The following is a 6,000-nucleotide window of genomic DNA, read 5'->3' as shown; positions in this document are numbered from 1 at the left end:
CGTCCGTCTCTGGACCCCGTTTCCCCTCACGAGCGGAGCGCGCCTCGAAGTGCGCCGGCGGGGGAAGAGGCGCGAGGCAGAAAGTTCATGGAGATGTATACTCTCTCAGAGCTTGTCTTTTCGCAGGGGGGGGCAACCTCCCACCCCCCCTCCACTCCCACCAGCCAAATCGCGGGTCTTATAGGAGGGGGTCACACCAAAGGGAGAGGCGGAGTTGCTTCTTGTCAGGACTGAGAGGAGCGCGGAATCAAGTGGCGCCTGAGGTGACAAGCGTGAGAAAAGGAGGGTCTCTTTCCAGCGAGGCCGCCTTTGTGTTACACGTGTCGTCCCCCCCCCCCTCCCCACAAAGCATTCCGACACCTTCAACCTGCCGCTACCCCTCTTCTCCCCACCCCTTTCTTGGTGGTAAAGCACCAACAACCGTCTCGAGACGATAGTTTTTTTTGTTTTTTCCCCGCTCCCTGGGCGGTCCTCAGAGCGCCCCCCTCTTCCTTTCCCCTGCGGCTTTTGGCCGAGTGTAGGCAGGCACCGGCGAGCGCGAGAGGAAGCAAGCAAGAAAGCGCCTCGCCTCGAGCCACTGCCAGCCATCAAGTGGCTCGTTAAGGAAATGCAGGTGAGCGTGAGGAGAGCGGCTTCAGCTGCTGCTGGTAGCGGCGGCGGTGGGGATGAGCCCTAGCGAGGGAAAGAGAGAGGAGGTCGTCTTTGCGCGTGCAAGGAAGGGGACGCTTTTTGTGGGTGCGTTGCTGCCGCCGCCGCCGCTGCCGCCTCCTTTCCCTCTCGCCGGCGGGAGGAGCGCGCCGCTTGCCTCTCTCTCCCCGCGCCCTGCGTGGCTTTCTTCGGAGGGCTGCTCTTCCACAGCACCGGCGTCGACTCCCCGCTCTCCGTTGGCTCCGCTTCTGCCAAGGAGCTCCTGCCTCCGCGCGCGCACACACACAAACACACACACACTCCTCCTCTCGCCGTCCCTCGCCTTTTATTTATTTATTTTGCCCCCTTTCTTTCTTTCTTTTTTTAAAAAGAGAAATCTTTCTCCTCGCCACCACACTCCTCCTCTTCTCGGGCAGCCTCAGCGCGAGGGGAGAGTTGCAGGTACCGTCTTCTTCTTCTTTGCGCCCTGGCAGAGCGGCGAATTGGGCACGGCGCGCGCGAGAGAGAGAGAGAGAGAGAGAGAAAGACCCTCTCCTGAGTTATTTATGGAGGGGTGGGAGAACGGCACCCGCTTCGCAATTGCGAGGAGAGAGGGAGGGGGGAAGGAGAGCACTTGAAGCGCCCGCCTGCCTCTCGCCCCTCCTCCCTCTCGCGCTCTTCTCCCCCTCCCTCCCCCGCACCCAGCCCTCCTCGCACCCGCAATCTTCTCTCGGCACCAAAACAAACCTGCTGGGCGTGTGACATGTGGTTGTCTTTGCAGTTCATTCGTGGCCTTTGTGGAATAGGAGCACTGCTCGTAAGGTGACCGGCAGGAGCGGAAAGGAAAGACTCCTTAAGATTTTCCGGAGAGGTCCGAGCTGGCTGCATTTAGTAAGTCGGTTTTCTTTCCTCCTAGACTCTTTATTTTGTGTTTTGTCTCTTTCATCCCGTCTGCCCCGTAAGCAGATGCGATGCTGTACATACAACATCGCGAGTCATGTAACTTAGGGGCGGCGGCGGCGACCATTGGTAGTGTGCATGGGGTGGGGTGGGGGGGAAAGAGTGCATTGAGCTTTTTTTTATTCCTCCTTTTTCTATATCGTGAAGCTCAAATGTCAGAAGAGTTACAGGAGCAATGCTGTTGCTTTTGCTGGAGATGTTAAGTCCCGAGTTAGGACATATAGGAACATTCATCTGAACCAGCCTCCCCCCCCCCCCCCGTTTTCCAACAAAGAGATGCTCTTCCGTAGACACCTAGAGGATTTTAAATGGAAAGGTAGCACTAGGTGTCAGTTAAGTCTTCAAGTACCAATACATGGTAGCAATATAGTCTTGTGGTTTACTTGCTTGGATACAGTTTGTCTTTACCTTAGCCCCATTCTTGGCTACCCTTGCCTTTTGAGACAGATTCTCAAATGTTAAGCACTGCCTACATCAAAACAGTGTTTTGATTTGAAAGTGGCACACGCAGGACACAACTTAGGCTCCAGATGCGGTGTTATTTTGTGCTGAGAATCTGTGTGTCCTGTGGGAGAATGAATTTCTACAAGGCCATGGAGGCTGTGTGACTGAGGTTAGTTAATGACAAAGAAGTAAAAGCTTTGCCTGACACAAGGGGTACCATCTTGGAGCCTAAGAAACATCTCTGCATATAAAAAAAAAGTTTTAAGAGCCTTATTCCACTTGGGTCAGACAGACGGATTGTAGCTGGTTTGGTTTAGGTTTCGTTGACCACCTGAAGGGGATTCTGAGGATTAACTTATTGCAACTGGACAAAATAATGAGCAGTGAACATAGCCAATCCAAAATAAGAGTGTGTACACACAAACACATATACAGAGAGAGACTATGTTTTCAAATATTTAATAAAACCTTTGTCAGTGGAAATAGAGTTGAGTCAGTTCTGAATGTACTAGGTTGAATCAATAACATCTCAGCATTGTTTGTTATTGCCAAATGGATTTTGATTAGAATAATTTTGTGCTCCTAGGCAAAAAAAATTGGTACATGCTGTGGATCGCAATATCTACAGTCATGAATTAAACTCTCTTTTCTTCCAAAATAGAAACTACCTGTCTCATGAAAGAAGATGTGGCAGCAAAAATTATTTAATATGAGTAATGCTTTCATTGTTTTAATATTCCCAAGGTATTGAGGATTCACTATTTTCAGAGTTCCAATACCCTAGACAAACTATATTGAACATGCCTTGCTCCCAAGTTCAAGTGTGACCATTAATGGTTGATTTTGAAAGTTTCCTCCTTATACTACTGCCAATGGCTGTACTGAAACATGAAAGTTTTATTTCTTGCAAAACTGGTTTTCTCAGTAGCATTTCTAATCATATTTGTAATATGCACTGTGCTAAGGCCAATTAAGCAAAACTGGCTTAAGATATTAATACTAGCACAAAGTATTGCTTGGCATGTACAGTTAAGTCAGAACTGCTTACAGTTACCATAAGCATAATGATGGGAGTACAAGGAGAGCATAGATTGCTAGTTCTAGGAAGAATGAATTAATGTTGGCTTCATGGTAGCTGGATTAGAATAGTTTTAAACAGCAGCGTTTGTGGCCATTTAAAGGTTATTTAATGGTCTTAGAAACATGAAACGACTGAATGTAAGAGAGCTTTTCTTGCAAAAAATAAGTGTCTTGTCAGGAATTGTATTGAGACTACACGAGATGGTCAGGTTCGGTTGGCTTATTAATAAAAGTGGTTCGCAACACATTAATGTATTCAGCCAAGCCAAGGGATTTGTTTGCTAGTTTTGCAGAATATTGTTTAGCACAGCAGTGCTGACTATTGTTGTTTGAGACTAGGATGCATTATCATTTTTTTGAAGTATTTCCTGGAAACTTTTTCTTCTTTTTTTGGCATGTTCTTTGAATGAGCACACATCTGATGGGAATGCTGAACCCTGTCTTTGAAAATTATATTTATATGGCTGGAATGACTTGATATAATTTTCCTGAAATGTATACTTGTGCATATCATGTTTAATATCATGCAATTACATTTTGATAATATAAAATACAGGTGAATAAGAAACTGTTGTGGGCCAGTGCATTAGGGCACAGAGGAATTATGGGGGTAAAACCCTCTTCCCCTTTTGTGCTGTAAAAGTACTTGCATTTTTGAAGAGGATAGAATAAAGTTGCTGGTGTCAGCAGTAATGCATTTCATTATGCAATTGTTCTTGTTATTCAGATCAGATAATGGCCTGATGAAATACATAAGCAGTCTACAGGGAATGAATGATTAATTTCTCTAACGTGTGCTTACTATAGGACTTCTAATAAAGTACTGTCTACCAGTCTTGCTTACAGTTGCAGTTAGTGGAGAAAAATAGTATTCTGTACTTACTGTTGTTGTGTTAGTAGCACTCATTTATTCTGTTAAATAAAAGAGAATCCTGAATTCAATAAGTTTGGCCTAATTTGTAAGAATAATAAGGTACAGCGATGACCCGCCAATTCATTTTGTGTAACCTGTGGGTGTTCTGAATAAGCAAAAAGCAAGCAAGCATAATGCTCATGTAAAAATGGCATATGAAACATGTTGTTAAACACAGAATGTCTAGATATTTCTTATAACTAGGTGTACCTTTTAATAACTTTCTTCCCAAGTTAAAAACAAGCAAACATCCTAACATAACTACTAATGACTCGAACACAAAGCATTCTACCAGTTTCAGGGGGTACTCTTGAAAATTATTGAAAGTATTCAGTAAGTTAGATTCTTATTGTTTCTCGTCCATGGGCATTGCATTATTAAAAGTTTTATGTTTAGTATGTGTCATGAAAATCGACTAATCTGTTTAGGATAAGCCGTGAGGATTCTTTTTCTTTTTGGAGCAAAAGAATTTAATTTGTGAAATCAACTCCATGAAAACGTAGCATAGAGATGTTAAGAATATCAGCTGTTGGAGCCGGTTAACAATGTAAGGTTTCACTGAGTTCATTCCAGCAATCTGCTGCACCCCCACCCCACCCCAATAGTTATTGTTGGAGTGATAATTTTAAGCTGATAATTTTTTTACCTCCAAGAACTAGGAGATAATTCATATACTTTAGAGGTCTTTCAATCCATTTTACATTTGTCTCCCTCCCAACAAACAGATGCTTTTTATCTTTTAAGTAAAGCATAAAATGCATTTTTGTTTTTGAAAGTTTTCCTGGTTTTCTTTCATCAGCATGAGATTCGATTTTAATAGTTTTCTGGTAGGATCTTTGTTGAAGTTGATAAAGAACTGTTTATTTTAGGCAAAATTAAACTGAAGAAATAATTGCATCATTTGGCAAGGCTCTAAACCTTTCTGGGTTTGTAATGTAAATTTCAGGGTGTTTTTCTATATAAAGTGAGCACACCCACAATCAAGAAGGTAAAGGAAAGTCTTGCTCATAATGAGTATCTCAATAATAATGTTTTGGATTAGCACAATATAATAATTATTTTTGAAATTCTAAGAACAGGACTTGTGCAGCTTAGTCTTATATATCTACTAAAAGATCATTGTCAGTTCAATGGGACTGATGCTCAAGTAAGCATGCATAGGATTGCAGCCTTGGTATATGAGGTACTTTTTATGAGTTTTGTAGTAATAGCGGCTTTGATACCATAACAGTATATGTATTATGTAGTGTATTTGTATATGGTGACCTGAGACAATACTATAAAGTGCAACGCTAATATTTTTAGATACATTACCAAGTCAACATGTTTTAACCGGCAAACTACAGTACTGTGTTGTGGATGAAACTGGGTTCTCCAGTTTATACTAAGATGTATCAATTGAAGTTCAGCTGAGCATTTGGCCCTAGTTAAGTTAAGCAATTGGCCTATTAAAAATTTAAAGAACCACTTCTATTAATGCTATCATTTATCAAATTGCAGTGAATTTTTCAGTTGTTGGCCACTGTTAACTAGAAGTGCAATTCCACAAATTGCAGCTGCTATTAAATAAGTTTGATGTCTTGTGGCAAGTATTCATGATAAAAGCTGCAAATAATTCAGTTTTATCAAAATAAATGATACAAAAATTCAAAGCACAGTATGAACAATGCTCAAAAATGATAACTAATTTGTTGTAAAGAAGCTGTGTAGAATGCCTGCTAGCAATGAGCAGTGTGACATCCTATTCATGATTAATAGATATGTTTTATGGGCCCCATCCCTTAATCTCTAGGACTGTAAGTGACAATAAGATTAGTTTCTATGTATTAGGAGTCGTGGATCAAGTGTTCACAGAGCATAATTTTATGTAGGTGGCAATTTGGACAACTTTGGACTGGGGAGCTATGTACTGTAATCTTCATATGGGTTTGGTATGTAGAGATGATATATTTGAGCAAATCTAAATTGCATAGGTA

At 42.3% G+C, this 6,000-nt stretch overlaps 1 protein-coding gene across 25 annotated transcripts in view; it reads left to right on the top strand.

Annotated features, from left to right (window-relative positions):
• Positions 1-515: 515 nt before the first annotated feature.
• Positions 516-6,000, top strand: part of PTPRD (protein tyrosine phosphatase receptor type D) — a 1,160,352-nt gene continuing 1,154,867 nt past the window's right edge. For 8 of the 25 annotated variants that reach the window (XM_081844726.1, XM_081844725.1, XM_081844748.1 and 5 more), the window contains exon 1: positions 1,330-1,518. The gene's annotated coding sequence lies outside the window, so the exon portion shown is untranslated. Of the gene's footprint in view, positions 614-965; positions 1,090-1,328; positions 1,519-6,000 lie in introns of those variants that run through there. The other 17 variants (XM_081844733.1, XM_081844732.1, XM_081844729.1 and 14 more) reach the window with 6 other exon arrangements.

The sequence above is a fragment of the Podarcis erhardii genome (assembly GCF_964252035.2).
Source record: "Podarcis erhardii genome assembly, chromosome: 17".
Taxonomy (NCBI): Eukaryota; Metazoa; Chordata; class Lepidosauria; order Squamata; family Lacertidae; genus Podarcis; species Podarcis erhardii.
Note: the sequence above shows the minus strand (reverse complement) of the source record. Positions and strands in the feature narration are given on the sequence as shown.